Below are 21,206 nucleotides of genomic sequence, written 5' to 3'. Positions count from 1 at the left end.
AGAGACAGAGAATGGGACACTGGACAGTTATCTACGATGACAATGTGCGAGAAAAATTCTCATACCTTTGATATTTTATAAAATGTATGGATGTAAAAAAAACAAAAGAAAATTATTGTTGTATACTCATTTAAAGTGTTTATCTGTGTCAGTGTTATATATATAATTTTGTTCATAAATCAATCGATTCTTTGTTCTTTGATTTATTTATGAGGGAGGCAAATTGTAACGGTTCAAATCCCGTTACAAGGCAACATCTGTATTTTTTATTATTATTATTATTATTATTATTATTATTATTATTATTATTATTATTATTATTATTATGTCCGTATTATTATTATTTTATCTGTGAGATTACTATTATTTTGTTATAATTATTATTCAATTCCATTATGCAATGCTTGTCGCTTGCATATTTGTAACTGAGTGTATGCATATATACGTATATGTAGATTAACATTAAATACCTGTACAGTGAGAGTTTCGATATATCAGATGTGGATGTGACGTTGTTATATTGTGCAATACTGCTGACATTTCTGCCAAGTCATCGCTACGTCATCGTATTTAGTTAGCACTGAGCTCACTTTCTTTGAGAAACCCAGCGAGCCGGCAGCGGTTTCACAACTGTATGTAATATTTGCCGCGCGGTAGGAGTACATCATACTTATTTCTGGAGATTACGTAGATGCGTCAACCAACGTCTATATAAGGTGGGTGCATATTGTAGCGTCAGTCATTAGTTAAACGGAAGCTGAACAGTGAAGAAGTCTACGAGATGAAGAGGCCTCAGTCGGTCAGTCAACGAGTGTGAACGAGAGACGGAGAAGACTCAGTGAGCCATTAATTATTGGTCATAGAGTGAGGCCAAAGTTAGTCGGTCACTTAGTTGAAGACACGGACGCAAGGGTTTACCATGGAGTCAGAGAGGGATACCACCTGCCATGAGGTAATACCATATTGACTTACAAAGAAGTCTGATGATATGGAGAAGAAGCAGTCACAAGGATGTATCACCAAGTTAGGCGTGACACATCTACAGTAAACACCAGATCAAAGGAATAGGTTGTAATTACACTAAGAGAGTTGAAGGTACAGTCAAGTGAATCAGTGAGGGAAATATTTCGTATAAATTGTTAAATGTCCGGTCAAGAAGAATTCAAATTCATGCCTAGTTTCTTTCAGTTGCAATGTCATAATTTCATATTCACATCTGTTTTATCGCAACAAGACTTACTATTTTTTATATATTATTTAAAGAATATATTTTGTTCTATCAAACAAATTCATAGTTTTATTTCAATGACAGTAAAATATCTTAACCTCAAAATTAATGGGGAAACCGAACGCCAATCTCCATTTCCCAGAACTTATATGGTATGTTGTCAAAAGTAAGCTTATTACCCCACACCCTGTTAGCTGTTAGTAATTAAACTATGAAACAAATTTTAAATTTTAAATGAACACACAAAAATCACACACTTGATAATTATAACCGCATAAACCACAGACAATAAATCAAGGTAAAGGTTACTGGAGCATGTTTTCAGGGAGGATGTGTGAGTTGTTTAGGCCAAACATCTTTGCTAGCAGCACTTCTCTTGGCAAGCTTACTGGTGGTAGCAGTCCTCATTGGTAATACTTTTTCCAGACTAGACAATAATTTTCTTTCTGCCATTCTTCCTTGTTGGAGTCCCACAATGCAACTTTTCAAGAATGTCTACCACAGCAGAGGAAACAAAACTTTGAAGCTCTTTGGTACCATTACTGGTCCTCTCTTCTGGGATCTGCTTGAGCACATGCTGTTCATCAAGAGGATATATTCTGGATTTTAAATTTGTAGAACCTCGTTGTCTTTCATGTAATCTGGATATAAGCTGGTACAAAAGTGCAAGAAAAGAGAAATCACACAAAATTATCTGCTAGCTTGGTAATTAACACCACAGCAATGAATAAAACATAAATTCAAAACAGCTTTAATGCTGTGGGAGTTAGGCCCTATTTGTGGTAAATGTCCAAAGTAAACCCCCAAGAAATGAACCTCCATTATTAGGAAACCCAATGTTTGCATAAAATTCATTACTGTTGCAAATTTATCTTATCCATAACAACAAAGTAAGTATCCAGAGCATGAAACAAATCATTCTATGCTACTTTGGGGAGATAGTATAGAAACACTGACACATCTTTCAATAACAGCAGAAACAATGCTGGATCCTTTAGTACCTTTTGCTCTGATGAATCAGAGACCAAAGAAACAATTACAGAAACACCTGCATTGTGTCCAAGGTTACCCTGAATGTCCAAAGTTACCTCATTTGATGGTAAGGCTTTTCGCTGATGATGCTAACATAAAGTTGGGATGAATCCCCTCCACTCTGGGGTTTAGCAATGGACAAATATAGTGCGGCGCTCCCAAGAGTTGGCAGATCTATACTTGTCAAAGCACAACCGTTTTCTAAACCTCTCAAACTTTCCTGGACAAATACATCCATTGTACTCATTTTTTTACTGTTTATTTTATATAGTTCCGATACCGACAAGTTTTATGGTTATAACGGAAAAGGAAACAGCTAGGCCTGGTAAGGAAGCACACATGGCCTTAATCAATTGCCCGGTGTAAAAAATGGGAAACCACAGAAATCCATCTTCAGGGCTGCCTACAGTAGGGTTCATTTACTAGTTCTTCATTATTTTAATAATAATAATAATAATAATAATAATAATAATAATAATGTTATTTGCTTTACGTCCCACCGCATAAACCACAGACAATACATCAAGTAGGGTTCATTTACTAGTTCTTCATTATTTTAATAATAATAATGTTGGGACAAATATTAGTTATCAGGAACAAGAATTAAGGATTGGAGTAATTTATCAAGGGATATGTTTGATAAATTTCAAACTTCCCCTTCCCCTTGTTACAACTTTCATTCATCTATAAACTTTCGAATATTAATTGTACAGAACTTCACTTTTCCAGAATATACTTTACATTTCATTTCTTGAATGGAAATTAAAAAATTTCAATTTTTTTTCTGAAAACTTACATTCCCTCTTCTTTCGTTTACTCTACAAATCTGACCTTACTTCCAAAACCAGAGCCTTGTCCACAACGAAGCATCATTCCTTGCGTGGACCTTTGTACCAAGCTATGTATTAACTGTACTTGTGAGTTGATCTTGAATTTGCTTCTTTTGAGAGCGTGGCAACCATCTTCAACAAGTGTTGAGTAATCGTATGTTAACATCCCACACCTTAATTTTTTCTAGGGTACAGTGTGGCATGCAGCAAAACAAACACTGAAATTATTACTGTTCTGCTGTCAGTTTCCCAAGCAATAAAGCATTTGTTGAGAAAATAATTTATTGATCATGTCAGCTTCCCACATTCTGACAGTTGCCAAATAAAACATTCGTTTCTAGATAGGGCCCTGTACTTGGACACCCACCCATAGGCATAAACACGAAAGACCTGAACCCGGACTATTTGGATACCAAACATAATCATTGTTGTTCTCTTAAGGAGCACATGGAACTATTAATTAGCATTGGTCGTCTTGTTTTATATCTTCCTGAAACTCCTTTATCCTTTTGCTAACTCGGTCTTCTTGCATCGATGTTTTTTAAGTTTAAAATTTCTTGCCGTTGGTTCCTGGGTGTGGAACTGTGAAAGTTGATTTTCGGTGCATATGTAGTCTGTGCACTTGCCATTCGGTCAATATAGACTACTGCGAGATCCCTTTGGGTGTCCACTATCCAGGGTACTTTGGTTTGTCGGGTTCCATTTATGATGATTTTCTTGGGCAATCAAGTCATACATTCATTCTGTATGTCCATAGAATTTCATATTCTTTTCCGTGCAACTGAAGTGAATTATTCGGTCAGTGAATAAAGTTTTTCCAAGCTTTTGTGAATACAGATACCATCTTAGACAGCTGGTCCGAATATTTTCTTCTGTATCTGCTGTTCCATTTTCTCAATGTCTTCGATGTTCATGGTTTATGATGTCTCAGTTGCATAGAGTGCTTCTGGGAGAACAATTGTGTGGTAGTGACAGAGTTCAGCTGGGATGGAAAGAGATTTATTTTTGCAGTTATTCCAGGTGATTGTGAAGGATTTACATAATTTGCACACGTTTTGTTGGCTACTGTTTCATTACCAGTGTTTCCTATAATAATTAGACGAATAAGCTTGACTGGAGTTTTTAAAAGTGGAAAGATCATAAAATGAAGATGAAGTTCAAATTGAAGAGGACAAATTGGGACAAATATTAGTTATCAGGAACAAGAATTAAGGATTGGAATAATTTATCAAGGGAGATGTTTGATAAATTTCAAACTTCCCCTTGAAATCATTTAAGAACAGGCGAGGTAAAGAACTGTTAGGGAATCTGCCACCTGGGTGACAGCCCTAAATGCAGATCAATGGTGATTGGTATGGTTTTCGGAGACGCTCAGGTGCCAAATTTTGTCCCGCAGGAGTTCTTTTACATGCCAATAAATCTACTAACACGAGGTTGGACGTATTTGAGCACCTTCAAATACCACCGGACTGAACCAAGATCGAACCTGCCATGTTGGGGTCAGAAGGCCAGCGCCTCAACTGTCTGAGCCACTCAGCCCGGCCTTCCTTATTTTACCCACTGACAGTGATATACTACAAAGTGATTAAACTTGCTCTATCTAATATTCCGTGGCAACATTACTCTGTGAATTAATGCAACTGAAACGATCACAGCCATGGGCGCCCATGCCCAGGGGCAAGATAGGGACGCACGCACAAACCCCCCCCCCCCAGCTCTCAGGGAAAGGTAAAAATCTAATAAAGTCAGGTGTTTTCCTTTCAAGAAAATTATTTAAAAACTGGTATTACGTAGAAGTGGTAGCGCATGCCTTGTGTGGTATTCTACCGTGGAATACAAGTTGCCTTTCAACTTCCAAAATATTAAAAATACTACTGTCCGCACACTTTATCTTGATGCATTTGTGTACGGGGTGAGGAGTAAGGAGGGAGCTGTCCCGGTATCGATAGTGCTGCCTGGTGCTGCCAACTGAATGAAAATGAAATCTGAATTGCATCGAGAAGATGATCGATCGATATGAAATTTCTAAACCGTTATCATCTTAAGCCAACAACTATGTCACATACACATTATATAACATTATAAAACATATCTCTCGATACGAATCTTGTTCCTAGCATGAATTCTATACTTTGACTTTGATGTGTAAACAACAACAGTACCAGTACGTAAAGTTTACGCCAGATGTCGCACAACGATGCTTAAGCGATTCATAGTTTGTGTTTCAGAGGTTGCCAGTATGAATCTCGAAGATCGCCGAGGTCGACCGATTCAGCACTAGGATGTAAATGCACCAAGATAAAGTGTGCGGATAGTACATACCCCCACGTCTAACACCCCCCCCTCCCCTACAAACTATCCTATGGGCCACCTTGATCAGAGCCTTAATCTATCTCAATGTCAAATGCTCATTTTCAGGTTTCAAACAAAAATTAAGTTGGATGCTAAGGTTTCCCTGTTCAGAAATCTTATTTACTATTTGTTACCATTCTTGCCTTTGCTTGCAGGACCTAGTGTTTACAGTGCACTATGTCTTCTGGTATGGGCTAGAGCAATTTTGTTACTTTTGTTACTTTATCCTTGGCTTTGACAAAATGAAAGTGACTGAGGTATGAGTGATGCTAGTAATGCCATTCCTTATGCAGCCAGTCCCTGCTATGAATGGTGTGAAAATGTTGCTCATAGGGTCGGCTGGTGCAGGCATTTCAGTGAGCTTGGCAGACTTCTGGCTCGGTGAGGAAAGCAATGGGAAACTACCTCACTCCTCATTTCCCTAGTACACCTCTTCAGTGAGGCCATTTATGAAAGCTGATGGCGGAACTGTTGAGGATCCAACCAGCCTTTGAGCTGAGGACTAAACATACATACATACATACATACATACATACATACATACAATTCTTGACATCAATTAGAAATATTTTATTACTTTGTACATCTTAAACTGCTACTTTACTGCAGTTACTAGAGTTCAATATATTCAAAACAAATTAGGAAATGTCACTCGACCTGCTGATTCAAACCTTTTCGTATTAAAAACGGTGCTGACAAACTATACCAGTTTATATGACAGGTATTTTCTAAGGAGTTTTGTTCATAGAGTATAGAAGAATTATAACATATCGATGGCTTTCTTTTAAAACCTTGTATGTCCAAATTCTCTTTATATTCCTTAAGGCAGTTAACGCCACCCAGCCACATATTTATATCCTGTCCATCAGAATAATTTTCGTTGTTTTCTTTTCCTATGCTAAAGTGTAAAGGAAAATAGACCTTACTAGGCCTATACCGTATTGAAAGGATGTTGTTTGCATGGCTAACTTACACACTCCTACAGTATAATATGTTTAAGGTTAATTTTCCTTTGCACATCGGCATAGGAAAATAAACACAACGGAAATTGTTTTGATGGACTGCATATAAATATGTGGCTGAGAGGCGTGACCACTCTTAAGGAATATAATGGGTAGGAAAAGCATTGAGACATACGAGGTTTTAAAAGAAAGCCATTGATATGAAACAGGTTGCCACCCATGACCATAACAGGGACTTAATAGGGCAATGGAAATCTAAGCATCAGAAAACAACAAGACTATGCAAGAGCTGACGACCTCAAAATTTGACCTTTCAAAACAGCAATAATAATAATAATAATAATAATAATAATAATAATCACAACTGGATATAGTTAGTAGTTATTCTGTAATAATATAGTAATTCTAGAAGATCACTAAATTGTTGTCCAAGGTTTACTATCAAGAGCATGACAACAGCAATACACACTACAAATGAAATGAGTTACATTATGAAACAAGATGTGCTACTTTGGTGCTAAAATCTAACGAATACAGGTAACCGTCCACCGGCCGACTTCAAAGATACACATTCGCATGAAAACAAATGTTTTGTCAAATAAATAATTCTATGAAACGTCCGAATATGGCTCTAATACCAGTATAATCTAGACCTCTATTGCTTTAAAAATTGAAGATTACATGAGTGCGTAATGACAGGATACCGTACTTCCTCCGCGCAAAACATTAGAGAAAATTCTTGCTTTTAACGTCCATCGGGATTTGATATTATTTCATCTACTAGAAATCGTAAAGAACTGAAACAACAAGAAAGTAAACGAAGTTCGGGAACTGGGTACGATTCATCCAACATAACCCATATAGTACACAGTAGTAAACGAATGTCAAAACCACAAAATCATTAATATAATCATTGTAATACTTACATTTGGAAGCAAAAAGAAACAGTTATTGCTCGAAAAATCATACAAAATATCCAATTCGTTAATGGGCTAAACGTCCCCGCAAAGTTAACCAGTTACCACAAACACACACACACATGCACACAGCCACACCAAAACAACAAACATTATCATATCCATGATATATGGAATCTTGCAAATGGTCACAACATTGTACATCAAACGCCATATTAAACTTAATCCGTTTCAAAAAAAATCGAATTTTAGTATATATTTAAGCCAAAATGCAAAGAGTCCACTTACAAAAGCCCTGTTATTCCCAAACAGCAAATTCCAATAAATCAATCATAACAAACGAATGTGTCAGAACTAAACGAAGGATATTGTTGCTGCGGTGGTGATGAGTTGTGGGCTTTTACCGAGGTAATTTCACCCATTCTAAAACCCATTACTTGCTGAATAACACTAATACAAGCGAAAACTTTAGTACATAACAAGTCGTCATTCTGAAGGGACGCACACCACTATATTCCACCAAATCACTATCATTAAATACTCCAAAAATGTGATGAACCACCCCAATGGAATCAGTAGTATCTGAATACGATCCACCATACACCACGCAATATTTGCATCATCCAAAAACGTATTTAGAACTTTGAAGATCTCCGCAGAAGGATTACATACCAAACAAGAAACACTAGTTGGAAGAACCTGCTTGAGTCGCATGAGACTACTAATAAACTTCCTACGCAGATTGACATATAGAGGACACTGAAAAAGTAGATGATTCGCATCTCCATCACTTGCACCACACGAACAGTTTGGATCCTGCGTTAAATGGAACCGAAATCTATATAGGGGCGTAAGGGCATGATTAAAACGCAACCTAATGATGTTAGTAATATGTCTTCTGGAATATGATCCTCTCATAAACCATGGTTTTACCGGTATGGATGTTTGTAGATGATAATAAAAGGTACCTTTGACTTGTGCAGTCTGTCTCCATTCATCTTGCCATTCATTACGCGTAGATTGTCTAATTACTGCTGCATAATCGGACGAAGGAACGATATAATTAGAATTCGGAACAGGGAGGCGAGAAGCTTGTTTTGCAAGGAAATCCGCTTGTTCATTACCCAAAATACCCACATGTCCGGGTAACCAGACTAATGTTATATAAATACCGGAATTATCAAGCATATAGAGAAGACTTTTAACGTTATATACATACCAGTTATAAGATAGCGCATAGGAGATCAGGGACTGCAACGCGCTCAGCGCATCCGTATATATCGTAACTCGCTTGTAGTCATGCCGCTGAACAAAGAGTAAAACTTGTTGGATAGCGAATAATTCCGCAGTAAAGATCGAACAATCACTAGGTAAACCATATTGTTTCTTGACATTCATTGAAGGTATACAGAAAGCGGCTCCAACTCCAGTGGTATTCTTGGCCCCATCTGTGTATATGTCTATGCTTGGAGAGATACAGGAAAGTCTCAATCTTTTAGTGGGCAAATGATCTGGCTCCTGTGCACGAATGACGGCAGTATAGCTACTGCGGGTAGGCCAGATTATCTGTGGCCGATAATGAGGAACAACATACGGTAAAGTACAGGGAATTAAATTTTCACTTTGCAGTCCTGTACCTTGGAATGATTTTAACGCATCGAAAGCATGATATAAAGCAGGCAGTCTTCGCAAACCTTGACGCCGTATGGAATAATACTCATGGAGGAGCTGCAATTTCGGGATTAAAGGGTACTTCGTAAGAGAATTTTTTTTGGAGTAAATATTGCATAGCAAACATTTTTCTACGAACATGTAAGGGAGGTTCGCAGGATTCTACCAAAAGTGCATTTGCAGGTGTTGATTTCAGAGCTCCTATACACGTGCGCAGTGCTTGATATTGACATATATTAAGAGTATTCAAATTCTTGCTCGCTGCCAAGTCAAAGATATGTGCACCATAGTCCAGGATCGATCTTATAGTGGACTTGTACAAGGATATTGCTATACACGGGTCAGCTCCCCAGTGTCTACGGGTGATAGCTTTTGTTATCTGTATGTACTGATCACTTTTCGAGCGTAAATAGCGAAAATGCTGCTTCCATGTAAGCTTATGATCGATAAATAATCCTAGATATTTATGATGACTAACTATGGGGATTTCATAAGCATCAAAAGAAATCGGTGAGCAATCATAGGTACGATGGCGTGTGAAGATCATCGCTCGACATTTAGCGATAGAAAGATGCAGTCCATGAGCATTCAACCATGCCATGGCCTCTCAAAGCGTGTATATGATATGCTGTCTACAAAACTGTAAATTCTCGTACGTATAATAAACCAAAAAATCATCTGCGAACGCCTGTATACGAGCAAAGCGGAGAATGACTGTTTCAAAGTCCTTCATAAATATAGCAAAAAGAATGCCACTCAGTATATCTCCCTGAGGCAAACCTGTACTCACCTGACGTGGCTGTATTGTATATTGCGATGTTTTAAAGTACAGTGTTCGATATGTAAGCAAGTGTCTAAGAATGGTAATAATCCCCACTGGTATTTTAAGAGATGCCAGTTTATCCCATAGGATATTCAGTGGTACAGAGTCGTAGGCCCGTTGGATATCTAGAAAAACCTCAATCGTGCTGTGTTTCCTGTGACGAGCTAGTAACAAGTCGATAACGAACATATTAAACGCATCATATGAACTTCGTCCCTTGAAAAAGGATACTGATATTGCGGCGTTCGACCATAATACTCCAATGCCCATATAATCCTCCGAAGTAAAATCTTTAAAAAGACTTTGCGGATACAAGAACCTAACACTATACCGCGGTAATTGTTCGGTTCAGAGGGTAATTGCCTATTTTTAAGAATAGGAATAAGAAAAATTCATTCCACGTAGGTGGCGTAATAAAATTTCGAAAGATGTCATTATACATCTCTACTAATATTTTCTTAGCTCTAAGCGGTAATAATTTAAGCATCTGATACGATACATTATCAGGACCGGGAGGTGAATTCGAACAAGATTAAAAACAGCTTCTAATTACTGGTGGTCGCACGGCTGTAATAACACGGAAAAGCGTGTATCGTGCATGTCTTGTAAGTGGACATAATGAGGTACTACATAATCTGGAGTCTCACGGTCAATAAAATCTGATAACACCTGTCATGGAATTGTCATGGGAGGGGAATGTTGCGTAACTCTTGTTATCGCCCGGATAGCATTCCACAAAGTTGTGATAGAAACTTGACGAGTAAGGGAAGAGATGAACTCTCATATATAATAAAAATCTTCCGGACTATTATGCCGTGGTCCACTCCTCTCGTTTCTACCAACCGTTTCGACTACTGCTGCGGTAGTCATCTTCTGTGGCGTCGTGTCGATACGCTCTCCTGTATCCCGCTGGCGACTGCGAAAGTTGTTTTTTTTCGGGGGGGGCCCGAAGACCGCTCCCCCCGCGTGACCATCGACTCAATCTACATGGCCTCCGACATGCTATTATTTCTAAGAAGGAGAAAGAGATAGCAGGGAGAAGTGGGAAGTGATACAAGGAGTATCTGCCGGTTTCCGAGTCAGACTCGCTACCACGGCAAGAGTTTGTGTTAGGTATATGGTGTTGAAGTATGGTATTGCAGGGTCAGGGAAAAACCACATAGGCAGAAAGAAGAAAAGAGCCTAAATGTAAAACCTGACATCTTTTGATAGCACATGCAAGGATGTGGGCTGGAAAAAGACCAGAGGTTGTGTTAGTTAGGAACAGGTAACATGCACAAAACATAACCCATTCCTCGCCATTCCATCGCCTGGGAATCAATTCGTCTGGGCACTGCTGTGACTAGCGCGGTCCTTGCCGGCTGCGGAGCCATGCGTCGAGTACCACTAGGGCCTCTCGCACGGCTCCACCTCCTTGGGGTACCTCGTACCCAGTCTCCGATCCCGGAGAATGAGGCCAAGCCCGCCGAGGCGGGGGCCTCCTGGAAGGGGGTGGGTCATGGCGCCGGGCTCCCTTGCTCTCTGCCCGCGCCATGGCCCGGTAGACAGGACAACTGCGATGGGAGGCCGGGTGGCCCCCCGAGCAGTTGGCACACACCGGCGCCTCCCTAAGTGCTGCGCAGGCCGTGTAGTGGTGATCACCACCACAGCGGTTGCACCTCACCTCGAGCCCACAGCTGACCTGACGGTGTCCCCACCTCAGAGAGCGGAAACACTGCAAGAGCTGCTGAGGGGGACGTTTTACTCTCACCTGACTGCCGCTACCCCCTGAGGTCCTCTCCTGATTGGTTCCTCGGTTGACTGCTGTCCTGGGAGCAGTCCTGGGTTGCGGCTGAGCAGCCCTCTCCTGATGGGCCAGCGTCGCCTTCTGCTTCCTGGTGCGGCGTCGTCTTCTTCTTCATCCCTGGGGCTGCTTCTCGGCTGGGGAAGAGGCCTCGTCCTGGTGGACCTCCTCCCGTCCTGGTGACCCCGAGGTGGCTGGTGGTACCGCTGCGTTGCCATCTGCTTCTTCTCCCTGGCTGGCGGCGGCGGCGTCGGTCAGTGCTAACGCTCGACTGCGTTCCCTGTCCTGTGGGGCGCACATCGAGGTCTGCATCTCGAACGACATGTTGGCTGGCAGGGCCTGGACGGTGGCCTCAGCACGCCAAGGGGCGTCCTTGTCCACTGCCGTGTTGCCATCCACCATCACGCGTGCTCTCCTAGTTTGCGCCCGGGTTACAGGCCCCTCCTGGTAGGCCTGCGTCTGCGACCACTTCGCCTTGGTAGGTGGGCGACGATCCTGGTTGGCGGCCTTGTTGGTCTGCGTGTACTTCGTAAAGTACAGCTTTCCAACTGGGGTCACGCCGTCGCGGCGCTCGGGGGCGCCGCCGTCGTCCTCGGTCATTGGCTCCGTTTGCGTGGCTGCCTCCTGGTAGCCCGAGACGTCCAGGTGCTCCCTGAGTCCTGGTAGCCGGGCAACCTGGAACTGCTGGGACGCCCCCTCCTCGTAGACCTTGAAGCTGGCTGCGTCGTTAGGGCGAATGATGATCGCCCAGGTAGCAACCATAATGCCGATGATCGGCAGGAGTGGCTCTCCGATGTACTCCGCAGTCGCATTCAGGTTGTCGAATACGTGGAGCGTCCCCTGGTGGTTGTCTTCCCCCAGCCGGTTGAACACCACCAGTCCCGGGCGTTCATAGCTGGGGGCATCCGCCGTGTAAAGCGCGTCTTGTAGCTTCTCGACGGCTCCCTCGTAGTCGTAGTCGATCAGTCTGACTGGCAGGGTCGGCTTCTCCATCCTGGTCCTCCTGTAAGAAATCCTGAAACAGAAGAAAGAGCGAGCACTGAAAAGTGCTACAGCTCAGACAATGCTCCTTCGAAAATGTACTAATAAGTACAAGTGCCTGGCTGATACTTGAAAAGTACTGAGCGCCTGGCAAGGAGAGAGAGAGCGCAGCGAGGGGCACGTACGTCCTTCACTTCGGCAGTCAGCTCGTCCTTTGCGAAAGTTGTTTTCTTTTTCTAGAGAGGTCAAGTATATGGGAGCCCCAAGGCGAAAAAATGTGCCCTCTTACTCATCTGTGTCCGTGGTTACCTGATGAGTCAAAAAAGTCGCGTGTTACCTACACTGGCGGGGGAAAAATCACTCGTTCCTACCGGGGAGGGTAGGGCAGAATAGAAACCCCCTCATCGCTGGGCCAGAACTTGATATCAACTAGGAAGTGGGTCAGTCTTATTGAAACAGAATTTAGTACCTTTTAGTGGTTACCTGAAGTGTTGTCAAATTTGGAAACGGCCAGAACTACAATTTGGAATACAGGAGCCAAGGGCCGCGGTGGCGGTAACGTGTTGTTGGCTTCTTGGTCCTGATGACCCGTTTTTGCAAGGAAATCCCCGCATCATTCGATTGCGTCAGGGTAATCCGAGATCTTGTCATCCTAACCTGCTTGAAAATCTGTTGCTGGACTGTAGGTAGTTGGAGATTCTGCCGAATCTTTAAGTTAGAGGTGTACCATGGTGAACCGGTCATGCGCCGTACCACCTTGTTCTGGAACACCTGGAGTCGCCGAATGTGCGTCTTGGCCATGTAGCACCCGGCCTCACAGTCGTAGAGAAAGATGGGGCGAATGCACGCAAGGTACAAAGACCTCTTGATGCATCCCCCTAGGTGCCTATTCAGGAGTAGAGGGCGCAATGCTACTGTTCTGGCGTTGGCTCGCTGTAATGCCTGGTCCATATTCCATCTCCAGGTTAGGGCTTTGTCCAGGATCATACCAAGGTACTTGACACGGTTCAACCATGGTAGCTCAGTACGCCGGATTTTAAGATAACAAAACCTCGGTCGCCGCTTCGAAAAGAGGATCGCCTGGGTTTTGTCCGGATTAATTTTGACCTTATTCTTGGTACACCAGGATAGAAATTGGTTGATCCAGGCTTGCATTTTCGCCGTGGCATCTCAATATCTTCGCTGAGCGGTATAAACTGCAATGTCATCAGCGTATTCTTGAATTTCTATACCTGCTACCTTGGGGAGATCGTTCACATATAGGGCGTATAAGGTTGGCGATAGTGCTCCTCCCTGAGGCACTCCTGCCAATAAGCGCCGAGGGGTGGAGTTCTCACCATCGCAGGTGACAAAGAATTGTCGATCACGCAGATAAGATTGAATAATTTTGACAAGATAAAGGGGTACTTTGTAAAATTCCCCCAGTTTCATGATTAGATTGTCGTGCTAGACGGTATCAAAAGCTTTATCGACATCAAAAAAGACCGCTGGCACGCTACGCCGTAATGTGAACGATCTCGTAGTATATTGGACCAGGCGCAATACCGCCAATGGAGCTGAGCGTTTGGCCCGGAAACCAAACTGCTCCGGTCTCAATATCCTACTGGATACATAGTAACTATTGAGGCGATTGAGAATAAGTCTCTCGAAAATTTTGGACAAGTGGGAGAGAAGACTGATAGGGCGGTAATTTTGCGGAAAAAGTCTGTCTTTCCCCGGCTTAGGAATCAGACAAATCTTTGCCGTCTTCCAGGCCGTTGGGTAATAACCCAGGGAAAGGAAGGCCGTAAAGAGGGCAGGTAAGAAGACCACAGCCCTGTAGGGGAGGGACTTGATTTCTTTAACGGCGACCCTATCAGCCCCGGGAGACTTATTCTCATTAAGTCCTTTAATACACCTGCGGACCTCCGTAGGTGTGATGTCAGCCACAGTGTCTCGTGGCGTCATGCTTTGCCTGAGAGCTGAAGCTTTTCGTTCAATCTGTCGGTCGGTACGGTCGTCATCGTGGCGGGTGTAGTGTACTACACACTGACTCTCGATCGAGTCAGCGAAAGCTTCAGCTTTCTCCAGGGGGGAGAAGACGAGACCCCGTTGGCCATGAAGTGCACGACGGGGCTCTCGTGTTCTAGTCAGACTACGAGTAACCCTCCAAAACTCGCGGTCTGAGTCGTTTTCTGTGAGAGTGCGACAGAGTTCTTCCCACTTTTCAATCTTGTGTTCCAGCAGCCGTTGGCGGACGACACGGGCAAGTTCCTGATATTCTGCCTTGTCATCTGGGTCACGATAGAGTTGCCATCTCTTCCGATAAATATTTTTAATCTTGATCAAGTCCTTGAGGAGATCTGGAAGACCCTCCTCAACTTGTGGAGCACGGGCCGAAGAAGAATTTCGGGCAACTTCTTGGATGTGTTTCCTGGCGTTGAGAATCTTACGAGTAAGATGCTCAACTGCCCTGTCAACATCATCCCGGGTGCGTATTTCGAAAGGTTTAAAATTTCTATCCACATGTTTCCTGAACTTGTGGTAGTCCAAGTTGACGTGAGGGATCGAACGAGTGGGCCCCTCCAGTCGCTCCCAGACAAGATTGAAAACAATGGGGTTGTGATCCGAATTCAACTCATGGGGAACAACAAAATCAACAGATCTGTTATAATATTTAGATACTGTCACATCGATGACGTCAGGTAACCCATTAGCCGGGTGTATTGTGGGCTCTGTGGGAGCACACGCCTTGACGTCACTGTCTCTCATGTAAGCACTTAATATTCTCCCCCCTAGGATTGGCCACCCTACAGTTCCAGTCTGGATGCTTGCAATTGAGGTCACCAGCCACTATGGTGGGTACGTGGCCAGGGTTTTCCAAAAGAGCATTTAGTTCCACCAGATTAAAGGGTGCGTTAGGTGACAAATATGCGGTAAATGTACGATAATGATAGTCCCGATGTCCGATTTCAATCCCGAGGGATTCCAGTACGGAGTGGGGAAGGGGGTCGAGGACGTGATGGGTAAGACTAGACTTAACCAGCACAGCAACACCCCCACCCTTCATCCCGACTCTGTCTTTCCGGTAGACTACCATATTCTTAATTTTGAAAGGCATATGCTCTTTGAGAAACGTCTCACCCAGTAGCATGATGTCTAGGTTATGGTCAGAGATAAAAGCCTCAAGCTCATGCCTCTCACCGACAACACTTTGACAATTCCAAGCACCAACCCTTAAGTCCATGGTCCGTGGCGTCAGTCGCGTCGTCTAAGGGGCTGAGAAATACCGCAGAGCGGCATCAATAAGCACCATGATTTTGTCGAATGTGCTGGTGCACGTGCTCAATTTGGTCAGAGTCTCCCTCAGGAGAGGGATGAGTCTAGAAAAGTTGATTTGCCGGAGCAAAGCAACGATGTCTGCTATACCACCGAGGTCAGGGAAGGAGTTTCCAGTACTACTAGGGGAGGGAGTGGGAGCAGGTGAAGGGGCAGCAGCGCCACCGAAGAGGCTCGCGAACGAGACCCCCTCGGTCACAGGTTTTGAGGGTGGCAGTGCACTCTTCTTCTGGGCTTTGAGCTGCACCGCGGTTTTCTGTTTCGTAACAGCCTCCCGAAAGAGATTGCAGCCTCTCCACGAAGCTGGGTGTTCCCCCTGACAGTTCATGCACTTGGCGGGAGCCTCCGGTTTGAGCGGGCAGTCCGCAGCCAAGTGATTCTCTCCACACTTTACACATCTCAAGGGCATTTTGCAATAATTGGCAGTGTACCCCAGTCTCTGGCACTTGAAACATTGGGAAGGTCCTTCCCTGCCTCGGTATGCCTCAATCTTTACCTTGGATCCACACAAGTAATGAACTGAATAAATAGTTTTTGAGAATTCCTCATTTGGAAGCGTGACACTGATTACGCTAAGAGGGATAACCTTTTTGGTGGTTGCATCCCTCCTGGTGTATTGGTATATATCCTTAGGTTGGTAACCCAGCGCAATCAGGTCCTCCCTGACCCAATCGATATCAACTGTTGACACAATATTCCGGATTATGACCTTCAACAGCCGCTGTGAGGGCAGCTGGTGAGTGTAGAAATTAGCATTGGCTGTGTCGAAATATTTTATCAACAGTTGGTAGTCCTGCTCTTCATCGACATGATACTTTAGGGCATCCTTGGTGTTGATGATCCGAAGGTCGCCAATGCACCGCTGTCTCAAATATTTGAAATGCTGCTGATAGTTAGTCTTGTCAAAGACAACTACCGGCGGCAGCGACTTTTTCTTTGCAGGGGAGGGGCGTGGTGTCCATATGCTCGACCTCTCCACCAGGAGCGGTTGTCTTGGCAGTCCCATTCCCGTCACACACAGACGGTGGTGTCGCCGAACGGGAGGCGCTGGTCGAGGGGGCGGCCTCGGTCGCCGTCCGGGGAGTAGGCGACTGGGCAGGCACTAGTGCCTCTGGACCGGTGCTACCACTGCTGGGTAGAGCCGAAAGAGGGGCGTATGAGTTCAAATCTTTGTTATATACTAGAGTTTGGCCGTTAGCAGTCCGTTTCTTTAAAACATACCGAGGTTTGGATTTGCCTTTAACTTTCCGAGCCGTTTGTCAGTGGTTATCATTATTAGCAGCTTTGGCGGCAGCAAAAGAGGCCAATAATTTAGCCTGTTCTTCTATAGTGGTATCAGACCGTAGCAAAGTAATCGTAGAGGTACTGGTAGAGGGACCAGAGACCTCCGTCAACTTTACCGTTCCCGAGTCCATGTCCATAGCCGTAGTCGTCATCTGGGTAGCCGGGGCCCGTTTCCTCTTGGTGTCCCCGCCAACCGGCGGGGGACCACCCGTAGCCATGATTGGGTTGCTCACTCGGAGGGTTCAGCCAATCGCAGCGCGGGGTGAATGTCCAGCAACCCGCAACACACCGTACTCGCCCGTCAAACACTCAACTAAGCGCGCACAACATACAGGTAGATCCTCACTCAACAGAAGTCAGATCTCGAATGGCTCAAAAAAACGAAAGTTGTTTGGGAAGCAGCTGCATTTATATGTAAGTGTGCGGCCTCCAATTGGTTTGTGCCGTGCAATCCGACATCTGATTGGATATATGAAAGCACGACCTCCGATTGGGTCGCGCCGAGCAGTCTGCCGTCTGATTGGATCCCGGAGTGCACGACATCCAATTGGGTCGTGCCAGGCAATGGATCCTCTGGTTGGTTGACTGTGATATCCCTGACCTTAGTTAGCTTTGGTCGTACGTTATATAAAGGGGTGTACCAGGATTTGCTGAGACCAGACAGCATCGGGACTTCGTTCAGTGCACACTGTGTTTGTACTCGTGCTCTCTGATAGTGACTGGTGGTGCCGTACTGTGTTCTTTGTTTTGTGTTCGTCTTGTGTTGTCCGAGTGTTCTTCTTTACGCCGACCTAGCTCTGTTTACGGACCATGGAGCCCCCGCCTGGCGGCGGCGGGGCCCCTCCCCGTGCCAAGGGGCCGACTGGACTGTCCCAACAGCCGTCGACCTCTACGTACCCGCTGCCTACCAAGGACATCTCCCCCTCTGATGAGGACTCTGATACCAGCGCCCGCCCACCTGCCAGGTCGCTTATTCATCTTCTGCCTGCCGGTGAGACCCTGGAACAGCAGGCTGCCCTGCTGAAGATATTTGCTGCTGTTAAGAAGACTGGCCCTGCCTGGACGACCGTCAAGTGTAAGGTAAAAAGACGCCGTAAAATTAAGGTTAGATTACTGCGCCGTTTCCCAAATTCTGGTCAATTACAAGCCTATGTGCCTACGAGCAATAGTTATGCTCCTCTTTCGAATGTTTCCGCCGGTGACAGCACCGCTGCCGAGGCATCCAAGGTCACGCAGGGCAACCCCAGCACTGTACCTGCCTCTGGCCCCCCGGCCAGTGCCTCCCGTTCGGCGCCTGCACGGTCTGTGTCAGACGGGAATGGGACAGCCCAGAGCACCGCTTCCGGCGAGGAGAACGAGTCAATCGAAGTAGAGGCTCAGCCTTCCGCTCAGGCGGGGGCTCCGCCCTCCGTACCCAAGAGGAAATCGCTTCCACCTATTGTGGTATACGATAAGTCTGACTACCAGCGGCATTTCCGCTACTTAAAACAACACTGCACTGGTGACGTCAGGGTCATTAACACTCGTGATGCCCTGAAATATCATGTGGAAAATAAGGCCAATCACCAGCTGGTGACACAATATTTTGAAGCTTCTGCAGCTCCTTTCTACTCTAATCAACTGCCGAGTAAACGGCTTCTTAAAGTTATCGTCCGAAATATTGTGTCAACAGTCGGCACCGACTGGGCTAAAGAGGAGCTCGTCGCACTGGGGTATGACGTACGCGACATCTATCAATTTACTCGCCAGGATTCTGCCACCAAGAAAATTATTCCCCTCAGTGTGATGAGCGTAACTCTGCCGAATACTGAATTCTCACGAACTATCTACTCCTTGCACTACCTTTGTGGGTCAAAGGTAACCATTGAGGCATACCGTGGTCGGGAGGGGCCCTCCCAGTGTTATAAATGCCAGCGGCTGAGTCACACAGCCAATTATTGTAGGATGGCCTTACGCTGCGTTAAGTGCGGCGACAACCACTTGGCTGCTGCCTGTCCGCTTGCCCCGGAGGCCGCGGCCAAGGGTGTCAATTGTGGAGGGGAGCATCCCGCTTCCTGGCGTGGCTGCCGCCTCTTCAAATAAGCCATTGAGCAGAAGCAAAATGCAGAGCGCTTGAAAGTCCTGAAGAAGAGTGCTCTGCCGCCGTCTCGCCCTGTCACCACGGGGGTTACTTTTGCGAACGTGCTTGGTGGCACCACTACCCCCTCCTCACATACCCCCCAGACGCTGGGACGCCCCCTCTCGACCTTGGAGGTTTAGCTGATATCATTGATCTGTGTCGGCAGATCAACTTTAGTAGACTCATCCCTATTCTTAAGGATACTATGACGCACTTGAGATCGTGTACCAATACACTTGACAAAATAGTGGTGCTGATTAATGCTGCTATGCAGTATTTCTCGGCCTCCTAGACAGACGTGACTGACGCCACACACAATGGACTTGACAGTTGGTGCGTGGAATTGTCAAAGTGTTATCGGTGAGAGGTACGAGATTGAGGCTTTTTTCTCTGACCATAACATTGATATCATGCTATTGGGTGAAACATGGCTAAAAGAGCATATGGCCTTTAAAATAAAAACATGGTAGTTTACCGGAAAGATAGAGTCGGAATGAAGGAGGGGGGTGTGGCCGTGTTGGTGAAGGCTTCCCTGACCCATCACGTGTTGGATCCCTTGCCCCATTCCGTACTCGAATCACTTGGCATCGAAATCCGACATCGAAACTACCACTACCGTATTTTTGCCGCTTACTTACCGCCTTCAGCGCCCCTCCATCTTGCCGATCTCAATGCTCTTTTAGACAACTCCGCTCGTGTTCCCACCCTGATAGTCGATGATCTCAATTCCAAGCACCCCGACTGGAACTCTAGGGTGGTCAATCCTAAGGGTATAATTCTCAGTCAGTATATGAGGAATACCGACGTTCTGGTATGTGCTCCTCTTGAGCCCACCATTTATCCTGCAAATGGTTTACCGGACGTCATTGATGTGACAGTTTCCAAATTTTATAACAGGACTATTGACTTTCTAGTCCCTTCAGAGCTAAATTCGGACCATAATCCCATTGTGTTCAAACTTGCCTGGGACCGTTTTAGTGCGCCGTCTCGTCCGAACCTTCGTGCCGACTTGGATTATTCCAAGTTTCGCTCTCATGTGGACAAAAAATTGCACCCATTTGACCCTCGCAGCCGGGACGAGGTCGACCGGGCTGTTGAGCATCTTACTCGTAAGATTCTCAATGCCCGGCGGCACGTTCAAGATGCTGCCCAAAATTCTCGTTCGACTTCTGGTTCACATGATGACGACGGTCTTTCCGATATCCTCAAGGATTTGATCAAGATCAAAAATAGCTACCGGAAGAGATGGCAGCTCTACGGCGACCCAGCTGACCGGGCTGACTACAAGGAACTAGCCAAGGTCGTCCTCCAACGCCTGCTGGAACGCAAGATTGAACAATGGGAGGACCTCTGTCGCACTCCCTCTGACAACGATTCCGACCGCCATTTCTGGCAGGTAACTCGCAGTCTGAAGCGGAGACGGGAACCCCGGCGTGCGATCCATGGCCGTCGGGGTCTCGTTTTCTTCCCTCTGGAAAAAGCTGAGGCCTTTGCTGACTCGATTGAGAGTCAGTGTGTACCCCACGATACGCCTGACGATGATGACACTACTGAACGACTGGTAGCCCGCAAGGCCTCAGCTTTTCGGCTAACTAGGACGCCACGTGACCAAGTGACTGACGTAACACCTGCGGAGGTCCGCAAGTGCATCAAACGGCTAAACGAGAATAAGTCTCCAGGAGCTGATAGTGTGACTGTTAAGGAACTTAAATCCCTCCCCTATCGCGCGGTAGTCTTCCTTGCTACCATCTTCAAAGCCTGTCTTTCTTTGGGTTACTTCCCTTCGGCCTGGAAGAATGCCAAGATGGTGGTCATTCTTAAGCCGGGGAAGGACAGGCTGTTCCCGCAGAATTGTCGACCTATCAGCCTTCTTTCTCACCTTTCCAAAATTTTCGAGAGACTTATT

The 21,206-nt window shown here is 45.1% G+C and overlaps 1 protein-coding gene across 1 annotated transcript in view; it reads right to left on the bottom strand.

Annotated features, from left to right (window-relative positions):
* ATPCL (ATP-citrate synthase) overlaps positions 1-7,463 on the bottom strand; it is a 498,463-nt gene extending 491,000 nt beyond the window's left edge. The window contains exon 1 of the mRNA XM_067140650.2: positions 7,331-7,463. The gene's annotated coding sequence lies outside the window, so the exon portion shown is untranslated. The remainder of the gene's footprint in view (positions 1-7,330) is intronic.
* Positions 7,464-21,206: the final 13,743 nt, after the last annotated feature.

Source organism: Anabrus simplex, chromosome 2 (genome assembly GCF_040414725.1).
Source record: "Anabrus simplex isolate iqAnaSimp1 chromosome 2, ASM4041472v1, whole genome shotgun sequence".
Classification (NCBI taxonomy): domain Eukaryota; kingdom Metazoa; phylum Arthropoda; class Insecta; order Orthoptera; family Tettigoniidae; genus Anabrus; species Anabrus simplex.
The sequence above is the reverse complement of the archived record's forward strand: the minus strand, read 5'-3'. Positions and strand labels throughout refer to the sequence as shown.